Raw genomic sequence first — 24644 nt, 5'->3', positions numbered from 1 at the left:
TGGAAAATCCCATGGGTGGAGGAGCCTGGTAGGCTGCAGTCCATGGGGTCGCACAGAGTCGGACACGACTGAAGTGACTTGGCGGCAGCAGCAATGGATTATCTGGCTAGACTAAATATCAAGTGTAACTAAAATTAAAATATTAATTTATAGGAATGGTTAAATATATAACATTATTCAATTTTTTTTATTAAAATGCTTTAAGAAGATTTTGAGTGCCATTTTTCTGTAATTCATGTAAATGAGGCCTAAACACTACACTTTTACCTTTGCAAGAAGCCAAGATTCTTCTTAAAAATTAAGATGCAACCCCAAGTTTAAATTTGATGACTTATAGTCAAACCAAAATTTAGAAGACAAATTACCAAATCAATAACATATTCTATTAACCATAAATTCAAATATGCCTACTCATAATAACTCAGAATTGAGGAAGAAATTCACTCCAAGCCTACGTTGGGTCTATGAAGGTAACTACATATCACTTTACGTTTTGCCACCTTACTCACTTGATGTGTTCTAATACTACTTATACCTCATGACTAAACCTACAGTTTTCTGTGATTAATGTTTTGTTTAGACATATGTACCTGTAGGAAACATTTAGTATATCAGGAATCAAAAGCATGCCCCAGAAAAACAATTCTCAAAAATTTTGCAGCCCCAAATTAACAATTCATTTTTTCATTGAGATCATGTACATACAAAATATACACGAAAAAATTAAAACACTGAAGCAAAGGTTAGACTACACACATATGAAGCACTGTGATACATTCTCCATTGTGTTCAATACTATTTCTTATTTTCTTTAAATGCTACTCAAGGTCCACTAGGCAGATTTCATACCCCACTAATGAGCACCAGTCACAGCAATAAGGCAGTTTCTAGGAAATAACAGAATCTCAACCCGAAGACCACAAACTGAGTAGTAGATAAGTTTGCAATTATCTCCACAGCTTTTCTGAAAATGATGCAGACCATATGCATCATAACATAAACTCAGACATAAGCTTCACTTAAAATGTTATCCCTATAATATCAATAAAATAATTTTTGCTAATTTATATCATTCCCTTCACATTAAAATTTAGCTAAAATAATATGCTTGATTCAGGGTTCTTTAGCTGACAGTTTCAGTTGTTAGCTATATTCTGTATCTCTGTTAACCAATGGTAGCCACTAACTACATATGGCTCCTGAGTACTTGAAATATGAACAGTGAGACTAAGACTCAATTTTTACTTTAATTTTAGTTAATTTAAATTCTGAAAGTTGTTGATTCAATTATTGAAAAAATTATGCATGTTTGGAGTAAACTGGGTATGTGAATCTGCTTTTTCACCTAAATTTTAGGAAATTTAAATATAGATCAAACACTGCCAATTAAAAACTGTGTCCAAATTGAGATGTGCTATACTTGTAAAATAAACACCATATTTCAAAGACTTATTGGGAATGGCAAGAATGTCAAATAATAGACCTTTAATAATGTTAAATGTTTATTACATGCTAAAATAACATTTTGATCTAATGAATTAAATAAACTATTAAAATTAATCTCACCTTTTAAAAATAAATTTTAAAAAACTAGTCTCATCTTTTCAAACACTTTTCTAATGTGGTTACTAGAAAAGAGAATTCTATATACGGCTCACATTCATTTCTATTAGACCACATTGCTCTCCATTACACTGTACTGACAGTGCCACCATGGCCAAAGTCACGGCTCACAGTGAACCACTCCATTCATGATTCTTGCTAATACTAGTTATTCGGTTAGCATTTCCTGAGTACAGACATTATTATTACTATAATTTAACAAGGTAAATACCTAGTGAAAGAAATAGATACTAAAAGCTTTTAAAATTAATTTGTAAGTACTTGGTTATATCCTATTTTCAGGATCATGTTGTCCCCCTTTTTGGGTACTTTCCCATATTCAAAATACTCCTGGTACTTAAGAAATGTTGAATAGTAATTGTAATAAGTAAGATGCCTGGTTCCACATAGGGAAAGGAGTATGTCAAGGCTGTATACTGTCACCCTGCGTATTTAACTTATATGCAGAGTACATCATGAGAAACACTGGGCTGGATGAAGCACAAGCTGGAATCAAGATTGCGGGGAGAAATATCAATAACCTCAGATATGCAGATGACACCACCCTTATGGCAGAAAGTGAAGAACTAAAGAGCCTCTTGATGAAGTGAAAGAGGAGAGTGAAAAAGCTGGCTTAAAACTCAACATTCAGACAACTAAGATCACGGCATCTGGTCCCATCACTTCATGGCAAATAGATGGGGAAACAGTGGCAGACTTTATTTTTTTGGGCTCCAAAATCACTGCAGATGGTAACTGCAGCTATGAAATTAAAAGATGCTTGCTCCTTGGAAGGAAAGTTATGACCAACCTAGACAGCATATTAAAAAGCAGAGACATTACTTTGCCAACAAAGGTTCACCTAGTCAAAGCTATAGTTTTTCCAGTAGTCATGTATGGATGTGAGAGTTGGACTATAAATAAAGTTGAGTGTTGAAGAATTGATGCTTTTGAACTGTGGTGCTGGAGGAGACTCTTGAGAGTTCCCTGGACAGCAAGGAGATCCACCAGTCCATCCTAAAGGAAATCAGTTCTGAATATTCATTGGAAGGACTGATGCTGAAGCTGTAACTCCAATACTTTGGCCACCTGATGAGAAGAAATGACTCATCTGAGAAGACCCTGATGCTGGGCAAGACTGAAGGCAGGAGAGGGGGACGACAGAGGATGAGATGGTTGGATGGCATCACTGATTCAATGGACATGAGTTTGAGTAAACTCCAGGAGCTGGTGATGGACAGGAGGCCTGGCGTGCTGCAGTCCATGGGGTCAGAAAGAGTCGGACACGGCAGAGTGACTGAACTGAACTGAAGATGCCTACATAGTAACCTTTCTAAATAATTTCTATATGATAATATGTACAAAGGTAAGCTAGAATGTTTTACTTAATAAGAATAAAAAGCTCTATCTCACAATAAGGAATTTACTCTTAATAAATTGAAAAGTCATAGAAAACAGGTCTTAAGAAGGTAGATAAAAATATAGCAAAAGACACAGATGCAAAAAATTACATATAAAATGGATACACAACAAGGTCTTACTGTATAGCACAGGGAACTATATTTAATATCCTGGGATAAACCATAGCAGAAAAGAATACAAAAAAAGAATGTATATATGTGTATAACTAAGCCACTCTGCTATACAGAAAAAATTAACACACTGTAAATCAACTATGCTTCAATTGAAAAATACATTAAAAAATAATAAAAACACAACAAATTATATAACAGATTCTTTACCAGCTGAGCCACAAGGGAAGCCCAAGAATACTGGAGTGGGTAGCCTATCCCTTCTCCAGCAGATCTTCCTGACCTAGGAATTGAACTGGGGTCTCCTGCATTGTAGGTGGATTCTTACCCACTGAGCTAGCAGGGAAGCCCAAATGAAAGTGAAAGTGGCTCCATCATGTCTGACTCTTTGCAACCCCGTGGACTATACAGTCCATGGAATTCTCCAGGCCAGAATACTGGAGTTGGGTACTATTCCCTTCTCCAGGGGATCTTCCCAACTCAGGGATTGAACCCTGGTCTCTTGCACTGCAGCCGGATGCTCTACTGTCTGAGTAACCAGGGAAACCCAAGAATACTGGAGTAGGTAGCCCATCCCTTCTCCATCGGATCTTCCTGAGCTAGGAACTGAACCGGGGTCTCCTGCATTGCAGGCAGATTCTTTACCACCTGAGCTACCAGAGAAGCCCTATATAACACAACTAAAAGAATATAAAAAGAAAATCAAGAAAAACAAATGCGCGATTATTGTAAAATGTGAAGGTAATGATTCTAAGAGAGTACAACAAACATGGATTTTATTTATGCATAGAAGGTACTCTTGCAACAACCTAGAGGGGTGGGATGGGGAGGGAGATGGGAGGGAGGTTCAAGAGGAAGGGGATATATGTATACCTACGACTGACTCACGTTGAGATTTGGCAAAAGCAAAATTTTGTAAAGCAATTATCCTTCAATTAAAAAAGAAAAAAAGAAAAAAATTACTGTTTGATGTACATTAGATTTCTTTACTGTACGACCTACATCACTGACTCTTTTATAATTTCTCTTTATATTTTTGTATTGAGATTGGGGCCTTGAATTCCAAATCAAACTTCACATATCATCCAGTGAACTACTGCTTTCTTCAACTGTATAAAATTTGTTGCTTATTTTTGTGATTTTTATTTTTAGAAGTCATACAGTACTACTTAAATATCTTTAACTTTTTGATAGCACCTTTTTCCTTTTTATCCCATTTTATTAATTTTATTAAAATATTTTAAGTATATAATTATAAAGAAACTACTCATTCTTAGGAACCTGAATCTATTGTTTGTTGTTTCTGTCGACTCTTGATCGTGGTGAATTATTCTGTGATTTTGGACAAGCTGCTCTGTAGGGATCTTGCATAGGCAGATTTAAGGACCACCTCTTCCAGACTGCTTTAGCTTTTGCCTGGTATCCCTGGTTATATTACCAGTCAGGGCCAATTATTGTATTAATTCTTAACTGAGGAAAGCATTAATATGAACCTCAAACTTCAGAGTTAATAGACTCATGATTACCAACACAAAAAGCAGCAGCCACTTTCCAACAGAGTTATGAAGGGAGAGACAGAAAAACTCCTCATCTCTTTGCTACTAGGCAGAGACCCCCTTCCCCTAAATCTATCACTGGAGAACTGAGGTCTTCAGGGTCCTGGCTGCATGTGCAGCTCTCGGCTCCAATGCCCTGTTCAGGTTCCTTGGCTTGGACTTAAGGCCCCCTTTTCTGTCCCAGTGTGGCAGTTAAAACCCAAGTCTACTGGATAACTGTCCCTCTTCTGTTGTCCTAAAATAGCTGCTGATTATACGTGATTATTTATCAACATTTAATGAATGCCAGGTATTACACAAACACTTTATGTATCTTACCTTATTTCATTCTCATGGAAATCCTTCTATTTTTCATTTCATTCTCATGGAAACATAAAGGGAAATGAGAACTTGCGCAAAGTTTATATAGCAAGAAATAAGCAGGACTGAGATTTGAACCGAGATCTATGTGAATCTGGAATATGCCCTGTTAATTACCATATACTGCCACTTTTTAAACATCTTTCTAGTGCCTAGGCTAGTGCTAGATGCAAAGAAACCACTCAAGAATTGTCTGTTGAATGAACATTCTCCTTCAGTGTGTAAGCTTGGTATTGGGAATCCTGAGAACAATTAAGTATTTAGCAGATTTTTAATGTGCTTAGTCGCTCAGTTGTGTGCGACTCTCTGTGACCCCATGGATTGCAGCCCGCCAGGCTCCTCTGTCCATGGGGATTCTCCAGGCAAGAATACTGGAGTGGGTTGCCATGCCCTCCTCCAGCGGATCTTCCCAACCCAGGGATCAAATCCAGGTCTCCCACATTGCAGGCAGATTCTTTACCAACTGAGCTACCAGGGAAGCCCAAGTATGAAACAGTGGGTAGATTACAGGATATCATCCAAACTACTGAGTAGAAATAATGTTGGATGGCACTTCCAGCTATGATTTATACTTGAATCACAACATTAAAATGTTTGATGGACTAATTATGAAATTCTAATGATAGCAAGATGCATGATATTGTGATGAATAATTGTTACATTTGTCCTCATTATAGAGACAGAATACTTCCTTGAGAAGAACTTATAGGCTAGTGGAGAGCACAGGTGTATAACGTACATAGTCAGACATAATGAATAAATACTTAACAGAAAAAGAGAAAACAAGGGGAAAAAAGTTAACCAGGGATCTGTAAATTCATAGGATGATAAGTGGACATTTCCTGATAACATCAGTTCAGTTCAGTCACTCAGTCATGTCTGACTCTTTGCGACCCCATGAACTGCAGCATGCCAGGCCTCCCTGTCCATCACCACCTCCCGGAGTTCACTCAAACTCATGTCCATCGAGTCGGTGATGCCATCCAACCATCTCATCCTCTGTCGTCCCCTTCTCCTCCTGCCCCCAATCCTTCCCATCAACTGACTCCAAAAATTGAGGTGGGAACTATTTGTATGTTAAAACAGATATTATGAAGCATAATTTAAAAAACCATAAAATTCCAAAAAGTATTTAGGTTCAAATACATGCCTTCACAAAATGATTACACTTATTGTGAGGAATAACCATAACAACAGAGTGTGAGAATAAAAGCAAATATTCATACGGTACTTACTCTGTGCCCTGTATATACTGATTCATTTAGCTTCACAACAATCTTCTTAGGTAGTTATTATTAGCACCTCTATTTTATGCGTGAGCAAGCCAAAGCACTGATAAGTACTTATCAGGTCAAACAGCTGTCCAGAGTCTGTGCTGCCTCTGGTGACGACACACAAGGTAGAATCTGAGCTAAGCTGTTGAAGAGGAAAAGCTGGGACAAATTAGGAGGAGGAGGAAAAGAAACTCTAACATAACTTAAAATACATATAATACAAATTTATTCTTTGTCCTTAGAGAAATCCAGTCATAGATGGAGACAGCTTACACTGGATCTATGCTAAAACATTTACAAAGACCTTTTTTTTTTTTTAAACGAAGTAAACACTGTATTTATTAAAAGATCTAGTGTAGCCTTTTAGGCATCAGGGACTGGTTTCATGCAAGATAATTTTTCTACGGGTGGGGGTGAGGGGGTTGGTTTCAGGATGAATCAAATACATTTACTGTGCACTGAATTTCTATTATTACATTGTGATATATCATGAAATGATCATACAACTCACCACAATACGAATCAGTGGGAGCCCTGAGCTTGTTTTCCTGCAACTAGACGGTCCCACCTGGGGCTGATGGGAGACAGTGACACCTGAACTGTGTTGCTTATGTCCCGTCTACTCTGTGATTTTGTTTTGGTTGCTGTCCCTGCAGAAAACTCAGCTTCACACAAACAGGATGGTAGAAATATAAGCAGGCTTTTCAGGGCTTTTGTGGAAATCTCAGGATATTCTGCCTTGACTTTGATCTAGAACATGTGAAGATTTGAAGGTAACTTAAACCTACTTTTAAGGCCACCACATTTGCGATCTCAAGCAGCTGATCCTCTTCTACAATGGACAAAACTGATTCACCTGGCATCCATTCCTTTCCAGCCCAGGGGTCTTTTGTGGTAGGGGAGTAATGCTCAAACTCTTTTGAAAGCTAAGACAGGTGATAATACATCCAGTTGGGAGAAAGAAGGCCCTGGCTCAGTCTCTTTCAAAATCTCTTTAAATGTTCAAAACATCAAAAATTCCAATTGTTCACTCATCGCTCCCATAATTCCAGTCTGGCTTTGAATGCAGCCACTGTATCTGCTGACTTGAACACAGCTGTCGTTCTCCCCTGGAGTGACAGAGTGAGTTCTTTGAGCAGGCTGACTATGTCACACAAGTAATCAAGTTTTGCCACCCATTCTGTGTCACTGAAATATACTGCCAGTGGTGACTGTTCTAAAAGAAATCTCTGGAGTAGCTCTTGTAACTCAAAACCTCTGGCCAGTGATCTTCCTTTATAAAGACACCTCACTTTTGTGTGTAAGAGAAGACGTGTGTGCTCTTGTGTCCATCTCACTGAGCTGTGCTAACAGACGTGAATTAAGGGCATGTACTTAAATGTAATCATTTTATTCACACCCTGCAAAACATTGTTATGTTCAGGTGACATTTTTCAGCTAACCAGCATTTCTGCATGGATGACACAGTGCATAGGATCACATTCAGAAGCAACCTCTTGGTTACCTGAGTAGTATAACCAGAAAGTTTTGGTCATGGCAGTAGCTCTGTCTGTATATACTGACATGGAATGACCAATTCCATGTATCAACAATTTCCTGATATGTAATCATTCAAAGACTTGAATAGTTCTGCAGCTGTGGTATTGGCTGGCAACAAAGGTTTATGTAACATATCCTCACGTACATCCTCCTGAAAAATATATGCACAAAAACAAGCATTGTTGCCTTGTTGTCAACCTGGATTGTGTACCACAGTGACTCATTAATCCTCTGATAATTATGACTCAACATCCTCTGCTATTTCATCAGTTTGTCTAGTTATGGTGCCAGCCAAAGGAGGAACACGTGCCGTCTTGTGAGCTGCAGTTTCTTCTAAAAGTTCATGACAAATGTCCTAAGCAGCAAGCAGGATCAACTCTTCACCAACAGGAAAGGGTTTCTTAGCTTCAGTAACGCAGTTAGCCACTAAGAACGATGCTCTTAGTGCAGACACGTTTGATGAAGTGGTGGCCTTCAATAATTGCTTCTGTTCTTCATGTTCGCACTTTTTCCTTTGGAAAATCTCCAAAGGCTTGTCCTGTAATGCAGGGTGCTTCGTCTCCATGTGGCAAAGCAGTTGTGAAGGTTTCATGACTTCATTGATAGTCAGTCGCCACGTATTATAAAAAGCAGGCTTGGAGAATGTGAATCACTTGTTGCAATGAACCCATAACTTAAGTAGGACTCTTGGTATTTTCTTTAAAATGCAGCTTTCTTTTTGTTGGCAGTCTTAGAGTCTTCTGCTGTCTCATCATTGGGTCTTTCCCCCTTTTCAAAGAAGCTCTCCAGCAACATTTGTTTTTCACTCATTTTGGTGAAGGTTATATTGCAGGCTTCCCAAAACTGTGTGAGACATGTGTGCAGTGTGGGAAAAAGAAATGGATGGAAGTGGTATATAAAATAAAGGGTGGACCATACATGGACTGAAATAAGCGTTCGATTCTGACTTAGAGCCTGCTACCAGATGTGGCTTAATTGTCACTTGCCACTAACTCATTGACAGAATTTTGATGGGCCTGCAAACAATTGATTATTATGGTCTCTGCCGTTAACCTCTTTGCTAATGAATCTGTATCTGCAGTCACTTCCCAGCACTAGCATCACCGCCTCAGCTCCACTTCAGATCATCAGGCATTAGATTCTCATAAGGAGTTCACAACCTAGATCCCTCAACATGCATATTCACAGTAGGGTTCTCATTCCTATGAGAATCTAATTACAGGAGGTGGAGCTCAGACAGTAACGTGGGCGATGGGATGTGGCTGTAAATATAGATGAAGCTTTTTACTCACCCACTCACCTCCTGCTGTATGGCCTGATTCCTAATAGGGTTGGGGACCCCCATCTAGTGGGCGCTGCCTCAAATTTGCTTACTTATTGCTTTAGGGCTTTTTCACAAGCTATTCCAATGCAAGTATATTATTTCCCAAGGTAGAATCCAAGTGCCTGAAGTAAGAGAATGTATTACTTCTTTTGCAACACTTAACATAGCAAAGCCCAAGGCACATTAACAGCTGCTAAATAATGATTGTTCAATTGAACTAGAACACCAACATCTCTTTTTTACTACCTCTTACCTAAGGAAATAAACTTAGAAAAAATGGTTACATCACTCAATATTTAAACTTTATTTAACAAAAAAGACCCCACAAATATTATCTGGTAGGAAACAGAAATAGAAGGGAAACTCTAAAAGAGAACTTTTGTCATTGAAAGATTAAATATAAGGGCAATTCAGCAAATCTGAAAAAAAAAAAAAGAAGCATGAATTAGAACAAAAAGCAAAGATTCAATTAAATGGGCCCGCTCTATTTTCTGATCCAGAAAATTTTGAGTCTGTAATTACAAATCCTTCATTTTATGCTACGTAAATTAAAGGATAAGGTTTAACTCTTCAAAGAACATACAGAAGAATTGTTTTAAGTTCCTTTCAAATATAGAGATAAGACAAATGGAACCAGACCAAGGTCAAATTTATTTTAATCTAGAATTTCCTTTTTTTTCAACAACAATTTTACTTGAAAGTTTCATCTTCTCACATTCTTGACTGGATTTCTCCACTAAAGAAAAACATAAAAGACATTTCCATGCTCATTTAAAAGACAAAATGAAACCTAAGAAATAAATGGAATAAAACTGGTTCCAATAAAAATTATGACCACTCTTGCTGAAATTAAGAAAATATATTATTTTACTAATAGGGATCTCCTGAAAATTTAAACGTAAAAGGCTAAAATCATAGAGTAATCTCAGAGGTCCAAGTGAAAGTAGCAATATAGTTTGAGAATTTGAATGATGGTTATAAAATATTGGATGAATTACAGGATATCACCCTGACTACTACTGAGTTTCCTTGGCCCAAAGTTAGTTCAAAGTCAGACCCAGAAGAATGGTCAGAAGGTCTAGAAAGAGAATTAGAATAAGGAGGTAAAAGCAGGAGAGGGAAGAGGCTATGGGGTGGGGGAAGGGGGGGACAACAAAGTCATAATAACAGTGCCACAGGATTACTGTTTACATTTTTATTTCATAAGAATTGCCAATTGTGAAGATGTTTTAACCACAAAAACATTTGCACCTGAATCATTTTAGTACATGTTCTTTTAGTTACTAAAAGGAAGATGTCCAACTTAGCAATATTTTAAAAAACCTACAACTTTGCAATGATCCATCAACAACAGAGGGTAGGATACCTTCTACAAAGCTAAGAATTGAATTAAGAGAATTCTCTGGTGGCCAGTGGTTAGGACTCCTCGCTCTCATTGCTGAGAGGGCTGGTTCAGTGTGACCAGAGAAAAAAAACAAAACCCAAAATCAATATTTTATGGAAAAAGTGTTACTTTATTTGCTCCATATTAGAACAAGACTTCCAAAGGTTTGCACTCTGGCCCAAGCTTGAATTTTGAAGGCCAAGTTTCCATGGCTCCCAGAAGGCAAAGTTAAAACCCTTTATTAACATCTACCGAGAGCCAACTAAGTATCTAACACCAGGCTCAGTGCAGTGTACACTGCGGGTGGAGCAGGGTGGGGCGGGGTGAAGAGGAGCATAGGACAAAAAGAACTGAGGTGTAATTGTGTCCAAAAGTGTTCTATTTGAGGTGACAAAGCATGTATGAAAGAAAGAAATCACAAGAGAAGGCAATAATAATTGAGAATAAGTCAAAAGAAAAAAGTGATAAAAGCATATGAGAAAAAAAATTAGGCTACAAATACTGAAATCTGAATTCTAACCAAGCCCTAAACTTGTTTGAAAAGCCTGAACAAGAAACCCCTCTGAGCCTTAATTTCTTCAGCAATAAAATCATGGGCCCTTTTAATTCTAACTATTTATGCCATTATTCCTCTTGAATGGCTATTAAAAGAAATAATTATGATAGTCCTTATGAACTGACAAATTATTTTTACTTAAAATTAAAAGATGTAAAAACAGAATTATGTGTTTATAACTCCAATACAATTATTAAACCAAAACAAAATTTAAAATACAAGCAATAAAAACACCAATAATATTAACATTAACATTAATTTAATATGATGTATGATGCTGCTCTGCAAAAATTAAATGTTTATTCATAACCTGAATTTGGTATTCACTGTGATAACACAGGTTCCTTCAAGTTCAGCATATCTATTTACCATGAGCACCTTAAGACTCAGCTTTCCCACCAGTTTTCTCTACTTGAGAAACCTTTGTTTTTACAACATGCTATAATGTTGCTCCAAAGACGTAACTTATTAATTTTACCAGGTGATTATAAAAAGAAATTTGAGCACTGAAATCCCATAGCAGAAAGTTGTTTTATGGCAGTGTTCATGATGATCTTGAATAAGCTTATGCTATTTTCTTTTGGGAGAAGGAAATGGCAACCCACTCCAGTATTCTTGCCTGGAGAATCCCAGGGACAGAGGAGCTCGGTGGGCTCCCATCTATGGGGTCGCAAAGAGTTGGACACAACTGAATCGACTTAGCAGCAGCAGCAGCAGCAGCAGCATTTGCTTTTATCTTATCATAAAAATGAAAACAGGAAAATTTTTAAATTCTAACAGTTTTTTTCTTTTTGTACTTCTCTATGTTTTATACATTCTCTATGATAAACATGCATTTTTTTTCCAACTGAGCTTTTAAATGATAGCTTTATTGAGATATCACTCACATACCACAGAATTTACACATTTAAAATGTGTAAGTCAACCGTTTTCAGTATAGTCACAAAGTTGTGCACATATGTCACAATAAATTTTGGAACACTTTCATCATTCCAAAAAGAACCTCCTTGCTCCCCAATACCCACGTACCCATTAGTAGTCACTTCCCATTCTCTCAGCTCACCCAGCCAGCTCTAGGCAACCACTGGTCTACTTTCTTTCTCTATGATCAATCCATTCTGAATATTTCATATCAAGAGAGTCATATAATATGTGGTTTTCATAACTATCATCTTTCACTTAGCATAATATTTTCAAGGCATATCCATGTTGTAGCATATTATCAATACTGCATTTCTTTTATTGCCAAATAACATTCCATTATATCGGTTTACCACTTTATCTATTCATCAGTTGATGGATATTTGGGTTGTGTCTACTATCTGGCTATTATGGATAATGTTGCTACAAACATTCCTATATAAGCTTTCGGGTTGTTTTTTAACATCTGTTTTCAGTTCTTTTCAATGTGTACCTAGGAATGGAATTATGAGTCATATGCTAATTTGATGTTTAAGTTACTGAGAAGGCATCCTATTTTTTCCACAGAGGGCGTACCATTTTACACTCTTACCAGCAACATACAAGGCTACAATTTCTTTATCTACAGATATGAAGTAGTATACATAGTTTTGATTTGCATTTCCCTGACGGCTAATGATGTTGAGCATCTTTCCATGTATTTATTGGTCATTTGTGTCTTTGGAGAAATGTCTATTCACATCCTCTACCCAATTTTTAAGTGGGTTATTATTTACTGAGCTGTAAGTTGTATTATTCATGTTCTCAGAAAAAAATTTTTTTAAGGCATTGAACATATGCTAATATATGTTTTTTAATCACTAAGAATGTGGCAAGGTTACTATAAATACTGAGAGTTATGAAGAAACTTCCCTCACCCCTGATGTCTTCCTTTGGATTCATCTCTGGGGAGGTAAACTGATTTATCAGTTTGGTAAATTTGGTAATACCTAAGCTTAACTGTCTCAGCCACCTTTCTCTCTTGAGTGACCCTGCCAGCAGAAAATAGACTGCTCTGCTCTGTTGTTCTGGCTGGGTAGGCCTCCCATACAGGAAAAGACAGAGGAGAAAAGATTGAAACAAAGATTAAGAAGGAAAAATTAGACAGATGGACAATAAAGAGAGGCGGGACAGGACAGGCACTACAGTACAAAGACTAGGAGTTGTTAGAGGAAAATGAGTGTGATAGGTTGGGTGGATGGGAAAAGTCTAAGAAGTAGCTGGAGGCCTACTGAAGTTGCCTTTTCAACTCACACTGCCCTCTGTTGTTGTTGTTTAGTTGCGAAGTCAGGTCTGACACGTTTGAAACCCCATGGACTGTAGCCTGCCAGGCTTCTCTGAGAGCCTGAGGCTCCTGGACGGCTACAGTCCATGGGGTTGCAGAAGAGTCAGACATGATTAGTGAATAAACAACAACAATTTTCTACTGAAATATAGGCATCGTCACATGCTGTTCAGTTCAAATATAAACTGGTACAATTTATCAGAAAACAATTTCATAACATGTTCCTGATAGCTCAGTTGGCAAAGAATCCACCTGCAATGCAGGAGACCCAGGTTTGATTCCTGGGTCGGGAAGATCCTCTGGAGAAGGTATAGGCTACCCACCCCAGTATTCTTGGGCTTCCCTTGCGGCTCAGCTGGTAAAGAATCTAACTGCAATGTGGGAGACCTGGGTTTGATTCCTGGGTTGGGAAGATCCCCTGGAGAATGTAAAGGCTACCCACTCCAGTATTATGGCCTAAAGAATTCCATAGACTGTAAGTCACAAAGAGTCAGACACGACTGAACGACTTTCACTTTCAGGGGAATGATTAAATAAATTAGCTTATACCTTAGATGTTACAACACCACAAAATGTGCACATTGTGAATCTATAATAAATGTAACTTAAAATCATAAATATGATTTCAATTATGCCTACACACACTCCAGGGACACTGAAAGTACATATATAGAAATGTTCACAGTTCTTGCTGTTGGCTGATGGGAGTACAATTTTTTTTTTATACTTTTTTGTATTTTGCTGTATTTGTTTTCTGTGTTACTTTCTGTATTTCTAACACACAATATTTTTTCTATTCAAGAAAAACGTTAAAGCACTGAATCAAAGACACAACATTTTTTAATAACTCCTAAGAATGCTACACAGTGAATCCATATATTAATACTGTTCACCTCTTTACAAATAATCCAAATAAATACAAGGTTATCACAAAGTTTAGCAAATTAAAAACAGCCAATTTATTAAGTGCTCTGTGTACTTAACATTGAGAAAGACAGTCACTTTAAAATGCATTATATCATGTAATAAATGTGTTTTTTTTTTCTTTTGGAAACTGCTTTTATCCACTATCTCAAAGGACTCTCATTGCTTTAAGACCCTATTTTAGAGCAGCAAATAATCACTGGGTATATTTGCCAATAACCTACAGAAACAGGAGTTGCTACAAGGCCAGTTCTCAAGGGCACAAAGTAGAAACCTCTATGGCGGACGGAACACTACAGATCTTAGAAATGAATTCATCTAAACTGTTACATAACTCTTCCCTATTATGTTTACCAAACCCTAGGTCAAAAAGGTTGCATTTAAAATTCTGGAAAAATGAAGAAATAAATTCTACAAAATACTTAGTAAATTAACTATAAGTTAGACAAAACCAAAAAAGGTTTTCATGTAAATTTCCTTCCTTTTCTTAAAAAATTACCTGTATATATTTGAGATTTGTATTTTTCATCAAATGTTTTGGTGAAAGGGCTCATTTTTATTGGATTTCACACAGTACTTAGTATAATTCTGATCACCTATGGGCTCAGTTCAGTTCATTTGCTCAGTCGTGTCCCACTCTTTGCGACCCCATAACAGCAGGTCGCCAGGCCTCCCTGTCCATCACCAACTCCCAGAGTTTACCCAAACCCATGTCCATTGAGTCGGTGATGCCATCCAACCATCTCATCCTCTGTCATCCCCTTCTCCTCCTGCCCTCCATCTTTCCCAGCATCAGGGTCTTTTCTAATGAGTCAGCTCTTCGCATCAGGTGGCCAAAGTATTGGAGTTTCAGCTTCAACATCAGTCCTTCCAAGAACACCTGGGACCTATGAGCTCAAACATTAGCCAATGAACTAATAGGAACTAATGCTAGGTTCAAGGTCATTGACGAGCTACCATATTTCAAAACTATTCACCACAGCATATATGGACATTTTAATGTGCAGGTTCAAATGGATATCAGATTAAAATCAACCTATCAATTCAACTAGAATAAAGAACAAAACCATTTTAACAGTATTTTAAAATTATAAACCTAAGCTAGGAGCTCTCCAGTTTACTCTCTAGTCCCCTTTTGAACAAAAGGTAAAAATTTATTAATTTTATCATTTCAGAAGTTATGAAATTTCAAAATGAGTTTAGGCTGATATGTTTACTTTTAATTACGGTTTTCTCTCATAAGCCAGAGGCAGATTACTGTTCAGAAAACACTATGTTTGAAAAGCAATGATACTCCAATAAAAATTAATTTAAAAATACTCATAAAATTTTAAAAAAGAATACACTATCTTTGTGTTCTACATAGGAAAAACAGTGACTTAACAGATTTATGGAATGCATGTATCTTTGTGTCTCAAAAATCTATAACGACATTATTGTCTGGTCAATTTAGCAACTGTCACCCTAGTCTTAGATTTTACTGCATATCAAAACACTGTATTCATCTCAGGTGAGTCTCCCTGCACATCAAAACACTGTATTCATCTCAGGTGAGTCTGCCTATCTCCAACTACCAATATCCCATTGTCTGGTTCTAAATTCCTATTCTTTCTAACTTCAATCTTTACTGTCATTACCTCACTACCATTACCCAGTTCAACCATATCAAGAACTCCAGACTCAGGAGTTCCCTTGTGGCCAAGTGATTAGGATTCTAGGCTTTCACTGCCAAGGCCTGGGTTCAGTCCCTACTTGGGGAACTGAGATCCCACAGGTAATGCATCATGGACAAAACGAAAAGAAAAAAAAGAACAAAATTAAATTATTAAAAAACAAAGTGAAAACTCCAGACTCCTGCATTTTCTTTCTTTTTTTTTTTAAACATTAGTCAGACTCCTGGCATTCTTTCTTTTCAAGCACTGAATTCATGTATCATCTCTAGCTACTTCCTTTGTTATCTTATGCATCTACTGCACTGACCCTATAAACCCCAGGCCTGATCAACCTGACCACCTTCTCTGCTCTTATACCCAGGCGCTAAAGAAAATCATAACTATGCAGATTGGAAACTATAAAAGCAGTATCCTTCCAACATCAGGTGCAGCCTCAATGCTGGCCTGACATTCTTCCCCAATTAGTCCCAGAACCACATTCCCAGAGCGACACTAACCTTCACCACTGGCCTCCAGTCCTCTTCCTATTCCTAGCTCAGCAGTCTCAACTGGGCCACAGGTAAACAGAAGTTACCAGATGTCAGTTGGTAATCAGTTATTTCCCCTTCTTATCTCAGTAGTACAATGTTTCTATCTGCTGTTCAAGGGTAATCTTTCTACTTGTACCCAGTTTCTTACTTTTTTCTACTTCCTCAGGAGCATGCGTATATAATCAACCTATCTGTGAATGCATTCCTCTCACTGGGTAGGGGAGCCTCATAAAATGCAGCTTTCCTTTATCCTGATTCTGAGTTTATGAACAACTCTTTGAACTGCCAGGAAAAATTCAACCACTAAGAATTAATCATCTTTCTGTAAAATGCACAGGTGGTAAACAAATTTTAAAAACAAACAAAGTAACGACAGAACTGTGTAAAGGCATTCAAAATAAAAGGTAAGATATTTGAGGAAGATTTGTTTTTTAAAAATGAATCACTGTGCCTTTTCTTATAAAATAATTTATTAAATTATTTTTGTCATAAATAAAATATTACCAAAAAAATAAAGCATATATATAGGAATGTTTATAAAACTATAGCTGCTTATAAGGATTAGCAATTTATAACCAAGCTCAAATTAATTCTGTGAGTCTTATCCTATTCTGGGTCATGGACCCTTTGAAGAATCTGACAAAAAATGTCTCCTCAGAAAAATACACATTAAAAAAAAAATGCACATATACTACCACTAAGTTTTGAGAGTTATTTCAGGTGGCTCACAGACCCCTTGAAGCCTGTTCTTGGACCCAAGGTTAAAAAACTCTGACTGTTTTCAGAGATTGTATTTTATCCATGTCAAATAGGTAGATACTGTTTTCCTCTCCTATAATAAAATATCTAAATAAACATTAATGATATTAATTCTTACCGTGATGTGACACAACGGTGACATGCTAATTTATATCTCCAGCGTACCAAAAGTTACTAGGAAGGCAAGAATGGAGATAGGTGCAAAAGTGAATATGCCTTCTCACTGTCAGCCATTCAAGAGAAATATTTTGATGGAGGTTTGGGGAAAAAAAAAATTCCAGAGTAAGGCAGCTTATTCTAGGTAAGAAATTCTTAGAAACGAATAAAAAAAAACCAGTACAGAAAAAACCTGTCTCAGAGGAAGATAACTTGCAATGCTTTGAAAGACTGCTGATAGAATATGATTTTTCCCCAAGGTATTTTATTTCAGTGGAGAATATTCCCTAAAGGAACACCTATGACAAAAGAGACACTATTATATTTATGCTAGCAGGAATTCCTTGGCAGTCCACTAGTTAGTTAGGCCTGAGTGGTTTAACTACTGAGGGCCCAGGTTCAATCCTTGATTGGGGAACTAAGATCCCACAAGCTGCATGGCACAGCCAAATAAATTATATATATAATAAATACAATATATATGTGTATATATTTCTAGCACTGTCTCATATTAGTGCAAAGTTTCCCTCTGTAATAGAGAAGAACAAATCTGACATCCTATTGGATCTATTTCTTCTTCTTTAACTTTTTGTATTCTATTGTTTTTGCCAGAAGTTTACAATGTTGCCAATAGCCTAAAACATACAGGATAGCCTAATCTCAAGACTCTGATCTCTAAAGGTAAAAACACTTTCCTATTCACATAGGGATAAAAAATAACATCTGTCTGGCTGGAGGTTTATAGGAACACTGTGACTGGCTACCTGGAAAGCTGCAAGAACAAAGGATTTCCATACCGAAAAGTTCCCAGAGACCAACCACAGGCACACTCCTTTCGGTAAAAAGAAGCCTGACCTCTAACTGGAGGAATGGTTCTTTGGGAACCTAGTTCATCACCTTCTCAGTCTGTTGGCTTTCTGAATAAAGTCACTCACTATTCCTTGCCCCAAGAACTCGTTTCCCAAGCAGTATTGCTAACACTTGTACCCAAAGTTTCTTCCTGGCAAGCCCACCAGACATCAAAGGTAGGACAAGAGAGGTCAATGGATTCTGACTGCTAAATTAAAGCTTCTGTTCAACTTTCATGACAGGAAAAAACACTAATTTTTTGAAAAGCCATGTTTTCCTTAAATTAAAATTTAGCTTCCTTCCCCCTTCCCCTCTATGGAGCACAACTACTTCTGTAATAGAGAAGAAAGAGAGGAAAAAAGAAAGGAGTAAAATTTGTTGTACTCCTACCACCCCCACACCCCCACCCCCACCGCCAACGTTATACTAAACCATGACCTATTCTGACTTTTGAACTTTACATGGAAGACATGATAGGAGAAAACCAAAAGGTGAAGCTAGGCAGAATAAACTAGAGGAGATATTATTCTGGACATTTTTTTACATACTCCGAAGCACTGGAACAAAATGAAAACTCTCCAGCAAAATATACAGTTTTATGCAAAGTTTTATACAAGTACATGGAAACTGTCATTTTAAGACAGTCTTAGAATATCTGTTTCATCACCGTAGGTAAGTGTTTCTGAAGCAGAATTTTTGCTCATAAGTTTCTGCACACACACATTTACTCTTGGAGGCTGTCAGGGAAGGTAAGCCATACTCTCAAGCATCAAAGACCTGTCATGATTTACTAGGGAATCCCTAGGTTTTCCCCAGGTAAACAGCTGAAAGAGGACAAAAAGGCTGTAGGCATCAAAATCCACAAAATTATAATTAACCAAGAGGGTACCTGATATAATAAAAAATTATCTCCTGAATTAAATAGTTTACTTTAGGTTAATTTGAAATAGATCTTTCTCTGGCTAGCAAAAATATGAACTTTGGTTGACATAAGACCTATTAGGTCAATTTTAAACTAGGGTTCAACTGTAAGACTAATAAGACAAACCATTTCATCTTACAAAACATTTAATTATATGATCAAAGAAGTCACACGACATTGCTTCTCATTTTGGCTCTTTACAGTGCTGATGCAATGCTATAGGTATAAACTCTAATTGGAATGACAAAGAACTCCAGAACAATTTTTTTTTTAACTATTGAAGCAAAAGGAACCTAGTGATTACTTTGTAAACTGTTGAAGAAAATAAAGCTTAATGACTGATTTCGGATTAAGAAGTCACAAACGGATACAAAGTCTTTTCCTCAGGAAACTAAACTTTGCAATTTTCTAATCAGCATAGTTTCTACAAAATTCCATCCCTCTTTTAATTTGGGTTGAACATGAGGGAGGAAATCAAGTCTGTTACTTGCTATGAATCCTTCTGAGACCTGACTTAAGAAAACCTTTTCATCCCCACAGTGGAAAAAACAAAAATCTAATCTTCGGTGCTTCATAAGAAGGAAAAAAAAAACTCCATGAGGATTCAATAAATAAAATGCAAATTCACAAAAATAAATCCTTGCTGAAAAATCTTAAAGGAACATGTTTCAGTTCATTTAATAATTTCTTTTAAGATTTATCTGTACAGTGTTAATACCTGCAGAAGAGAGAAACAGTGAACAAGAAAAACAATGCATGCATAAATTAAAAATACAAGTGGTATGCTCTCCAGTATCCAGGAACAACAGCATTCTTTATGTTATTATAAAGTTCACATCTTTTAAGGAAACTTTTTACCTAAAAATCTATAACATAAAAGGCTCTTCAAAATGGTTGTTTGCCTTCATTCAAATTACAAAACCATAGCCATCTATTTCACTGGGTTTTCAAGATGTAGCAAACATAGAAAAAAATGTAATTATTTATTCAGGTAGTAGTTTTCTAAAAAAATCAGTATTCTTATAAGAGGATTTAATAGCTACGGCAATTACAAAAAAGCAAGAGAGTTCCAGAAAAATAACTACTTCTGCTTTACTGACTACGCCAAAGCCTTTGACTGTGTGGATCATAACAAACTGGAAATTCTTCAAGAAATGGGAATACCAGACCACCTTACCTGCCTCCTGAGAAATCTGTATGCAGGTCAAGAAGCAACAGTTAGAACTGGACATGGAACAACAGACTGGTTCCAAATCTGGAAAGGAGTATGTCAAGGCTGTATATTGTCACTCTGATTATTTAACTTATACACAGAGTACATCATGCAAAATGCTGGGCTGGATGAAGCACAAGCTGGAATCAAAGTTGCCAGGAGAGATATCAATCTCAGATTTGCAGATGACACACCCTTATGGCAGAAAGCAAAGAACTAAAGAGCCTCTTGATGAGGCTCCAACATTCAGAAAACTAAGATCATGGCATCTGGTCCCATCACTTCATGGCAAATAGATGGGAAAACAGTGACAGACTCTATCTTTTTGGGCCCCCAAATCACTGCAGATGGTGACTGCAGCCATGAAATTAAAAGATGCTTGCTCCTTGGAAGAAAAGTTATGACCAACCTAGATAGCATATTCAAAAGCAGAGACATTACTTTGCCAACAAAGGTCCATCTAGTCAAAGCTATGGTTTTTCCAATAGTCATGGATGGATGTGAGAGTTGGACTATAAAAAAATGCTGAGTGCCAAAGAATTGATGCTTTTGAACTATGTGTTGGAGAAGACTCTTGAGAGTCCCTTGGACTGCTAGGAGATCAGACCAGTCCATCCCAAAGGCAATCAGTCTTGAATATTCACTGGAAGGACTGATGCAAAGCTGAAACTCCAATACTTTGGCCACCTGATGCAAAGAACAGATTCCTTGGAAAAGACCCCGATGCTGGGAAAGATGGAGGGCTGGAGAAGGGGATGACAGAGGATTAGATGGTTGGATGGCACTATCAACTCAATGGACATGAGTTTGAGCAAGCTCCGGGAGTTGGGGACGGACAGGGAAGCCTAGCGTGCTGCAGTCCATGGGGTCACAAAGAGTCAGACACGATTGAGCGACTGAACTGAATCACAAGATACTGTTAATTCCTAAAATCTCTTGTGAAGTTGCCCAGTCCTGTCCGACTCTTCCCGACTCCATCGACTGTAGACTGCTAACCTCCTCTCTTCTTGGGAATTTCCAGGCAAGAATACTAGAGTGGGTTGCCATTTCCTTCTCCAGGGGATCTTCCAACCCAGGGATTGCACTGCAGGGAAACTCTTTACCATCTGAGGTACCAGGGAAACCCTTAAAATCTCTTATGTACAGTTAATTAAAATATCAAATGCTCCGATGTTAATAAAAATGACTAAATCTGTCATTTAAAAAAAATTTGTCCTACAGTCAAAGGGAAAAATAATCTTGAACTGTATTTTGACACACACACACACTACCTTTCCTCTCCACGTGGCTAATGATGATGAACGGGGTCGGGGTCTGGGGGGAGGCCCTAAGAGATGGCAGGGAGGAGGTCATATAAAGGCAAAAAGTTTCCATCTCCAAATATGGTAAAGAGCAGAATCTGAAAACTGTGACCAAAACAATTTAAAAAATCTCAAGCTATTATAAGATTCAGAACTTTTTAATGATGTATTGCTTTTTTTAAAGATTGTTCAGATATGATTTTTTTTTTTTACTTTTTATTAAAGAATATTCCAAAAGTTATTTCAAATGCATTTTTAAAAAGTATCCCTTGGTTAAAAGGAAATATAATTTCCCCCCAAAGGAATGATCCATAAATAAAGAGAAGCCTATATTCACAAGAATCTTCAAGGCCCTAAACAAAAGAACACACTCATAAGAGTACTGAGACATAGATTATTGAATGTAGAGCTTCTCAATAAAAATATAATCCTCGTAGAGGCCACTTAAATTGAGCTTTTTAAAAAACTTTCAGGACTCTGCTGGTGGTCCAGTGGTTAAGAATCTGCCTGCCAATGCAGGGGATACAGGTTCAGTCCCTGATCCAGGAAGATATCACATGCCATGGGGCAACGAAGCCCATGCACCACAACTAGAGAGTAGCTCCAGCCTGCCACGTCTAGAGAAAAGCCCATGCAGCAACGAAGACCCAGCACTGCCAAAAATAAAACTGAAAAAAAAAAAAAGCAAATTGCCAGACTATCAATTATTCATCCTTAATTGACTAAAGAAAAATTAGCTAAGGCTAATTTGTAGGAACAAAACAGTGTATTTCCTCTTATCCAACTAAAATGGTAGCAACGGATAGCCACCTATATTTAAAAACAAATGAAATCCTACATTTTCCTACATAACATGCATGCACCTCTCATGAAACAAGCAACAACCAGTAACTGCTGCTGCTAAGTCCCTTCAGTCGTGTCCGACTCTGTGCGATCCCATAAACGGCAGCCCACCAGGCTCCCCCGTCCCTGGGATTCCCCAGGCAAGAACACTGGAGTGCGTTGCCATTTCCTTCTCCAGTGCATGAAAGTGAAAAGTGAAAGCGAAGTCACTCAGTCGTGTCTGACTCTTAGTGACCCCATGGACTGCAGCCCACCAGGCTCCTCCGCCCATGGGATTTTCCAGGCAAGAGTACTGGAGTGGGGTGCCATTGCCTTCTCCGAACCAGTAACTATCCCTTGCCCAAATCTGTCCCTGATCCTTTAATACTGCACACACTGCCAACACTGTGCTAGGTCTATACTGACTAGATTTTACAGAAGGAATTTGTTTACTGATCAGGTACCATAAAAGTTGTGGAGGAGGCAAGTTTCTCACATTAAATTACAATGAATATAATTAATCCTTCAAGAACATTTTGACATTAAGTGTAAATGTAAAACCATTCGGCTAAAATAGTATTTAGGTAAGTTTAACAGAATACAGACATCAGGATAAGAACAATGAAGGATCATAGTAACCCACAGAAGTCTGTGAGCTGCAGCTACCCTTCCAACAGGGCTATCTTTCAGTCCTAACAGCTCTGAACAAGAGGCGTTCCATGTAAATCACCACCTCTGTTGCAAAAACAAGTTAAAACACATTCCTAGTCAATATGTCAGGAGCTTTCTCTAAAAACTGCCATATTTCTTTTATAGCTTACCCAAACCACCATATACATTTGTGTTTTGCTGCTACTCCCAGTGTATGGGAGTCAAAAAACATACCCTCTTCCTTCCTAATTTTTGCTAAAAAGGTTTTATCTTTCCTTTGATAACACCATCATATAGAGAAGCACATACACAAAAACTCAGCCATACCTGAAACTGCTTCAGAACATGTCACCAAAAGCAGATAATTCTACCTGTTCACCATAAAGTTCAAACTTCTTGTATGTCTTCAGGTTCTCCCTACTTAATGCCAACAGACTTAGTAGACAAAGACTCATACAGTTCCTTGACACACTGTTGACATGCAGATGTAAATAACTGCAACAATGACACCCCAGGAAATGACTGAGCACTCTATACATCTTATGACCCTCACTAAACAAACACAGGGCAACCTGTTTATCCTCCTCAGTATTAACACAGTCAACACTAAGAGGAAGAGACCCTCCAGGGCTTTCATCCTGCTTAGAATCATCTCAGTTTGAATATCGTAGCACTTCAGGAAAAGGATTTTTAAATTTGCCTCACAGAATTTACCCCAGACTCTTAGGATAAGAAAACATCTTAAGAATCACACAGAAATCCTATAGATAACATGCTAGCCAATAAGGTCTTAGCCACAAGCTAAGACCAGTAGCGTCAGAATTCAAATGTAGCATAAACGTAAAATACACACGAAATTTCACAGACTCAGTATGAAAGAATGTAAAATATCTCACTGTTAACTTTTAAAACAGATCACTTGTTGAAATGATATATATAGGATTAAATAAAACATGTTGAAATTAACCCTACCTATTTTTTTGGTAATGTGACTAAAAACCTTTAAATTGCTCGTGTACTAATGCCTTGTATTTTTATTGGACAGTACTACTGTAGATCCACAGCCTTAATTCTGACAACAAACTTTTACCACCTGGCATTTCCCAATCACAACAGTAACATAAAAGTCAAAAGAAAAGAAGTATTTTGGCTTCTTTATCAGTTAAATTGAGGTAACAATAGAAAAAACTTTAAAATAGTGGAATCACTTTGACTGACACCAAAGAGATATTTTCAAAAAGGCAAAAATAGTACCAGATGCAAAAACTATACTTCTTAAGAAAATAAGATGGGGAATAAACAACCAAGGTTTTTCTAATAAAGTAGGTCTAAATGCTGATTATAAGGTTCATCTTTAAAGTAAAATGGACATTTCTTTCATTTCTAGCAACTGGGACCTCAGAAAAATAAAATATGTAATATTCTGTCTCTTGTGTTGTTTAAGCATCTACAACCTCAAACAAACCACTATT

General features: G+C 37.4%; 1 protein-coding gene across 8 annotated transcripts in view; it reads right to left on the bottom strand.

Annotated features, from left to right (window-relative positions):
* CNST (consortin, connexin sorting protein) overlaps positions 1 to 24644 on the bottom strand; it is a 99255-nt gene that overhangs the window by 72272 nt on the left and 2339 nt on the right. Inside the window, exons 1-2 of one of the 8 annotated variants that reach the window (XM_086344988.1) lie at positions 23500 to 23569; positions 20363 to 20440 (exon numbers count right to left, since the gene is read on the bottom strand). The exons of 3 other annotated variants lie outside the window; for them this stretch is intronic. The gene's annotated coding sequence lies outside the window, so the exon portion shown is untranslated. Of the gene's footprint in view, positions 1 to 6285; positions 6467 to 20362; positions 20441 to 23499; positions 23635 to 24644 lie in introns of those variants that run through there. 4 more of the 8 variants (XM_086344983.1, XM_086344986.1, XM_086344984.1 and 1 more) reach the window with 4 other exon arrangements.

This window comes from Bos grunniens, chromosome 16, assembly GCF_055505025.1.
Source record: "Bos grunniens cultivar Pamir isolate PY7600 chromosome 16, Bosgru_T2T1.0, whole genome shotgun sequence".
Taxonomy (NCBI): Eukaryota; Metazoa; Chordata; class Mammalia; order Artiodactyla; family Bovidae; genus Bos; species Bos grunniens.
This window is presented reverse-complemented; position numbering and strand designations above follow the sequence as displayed.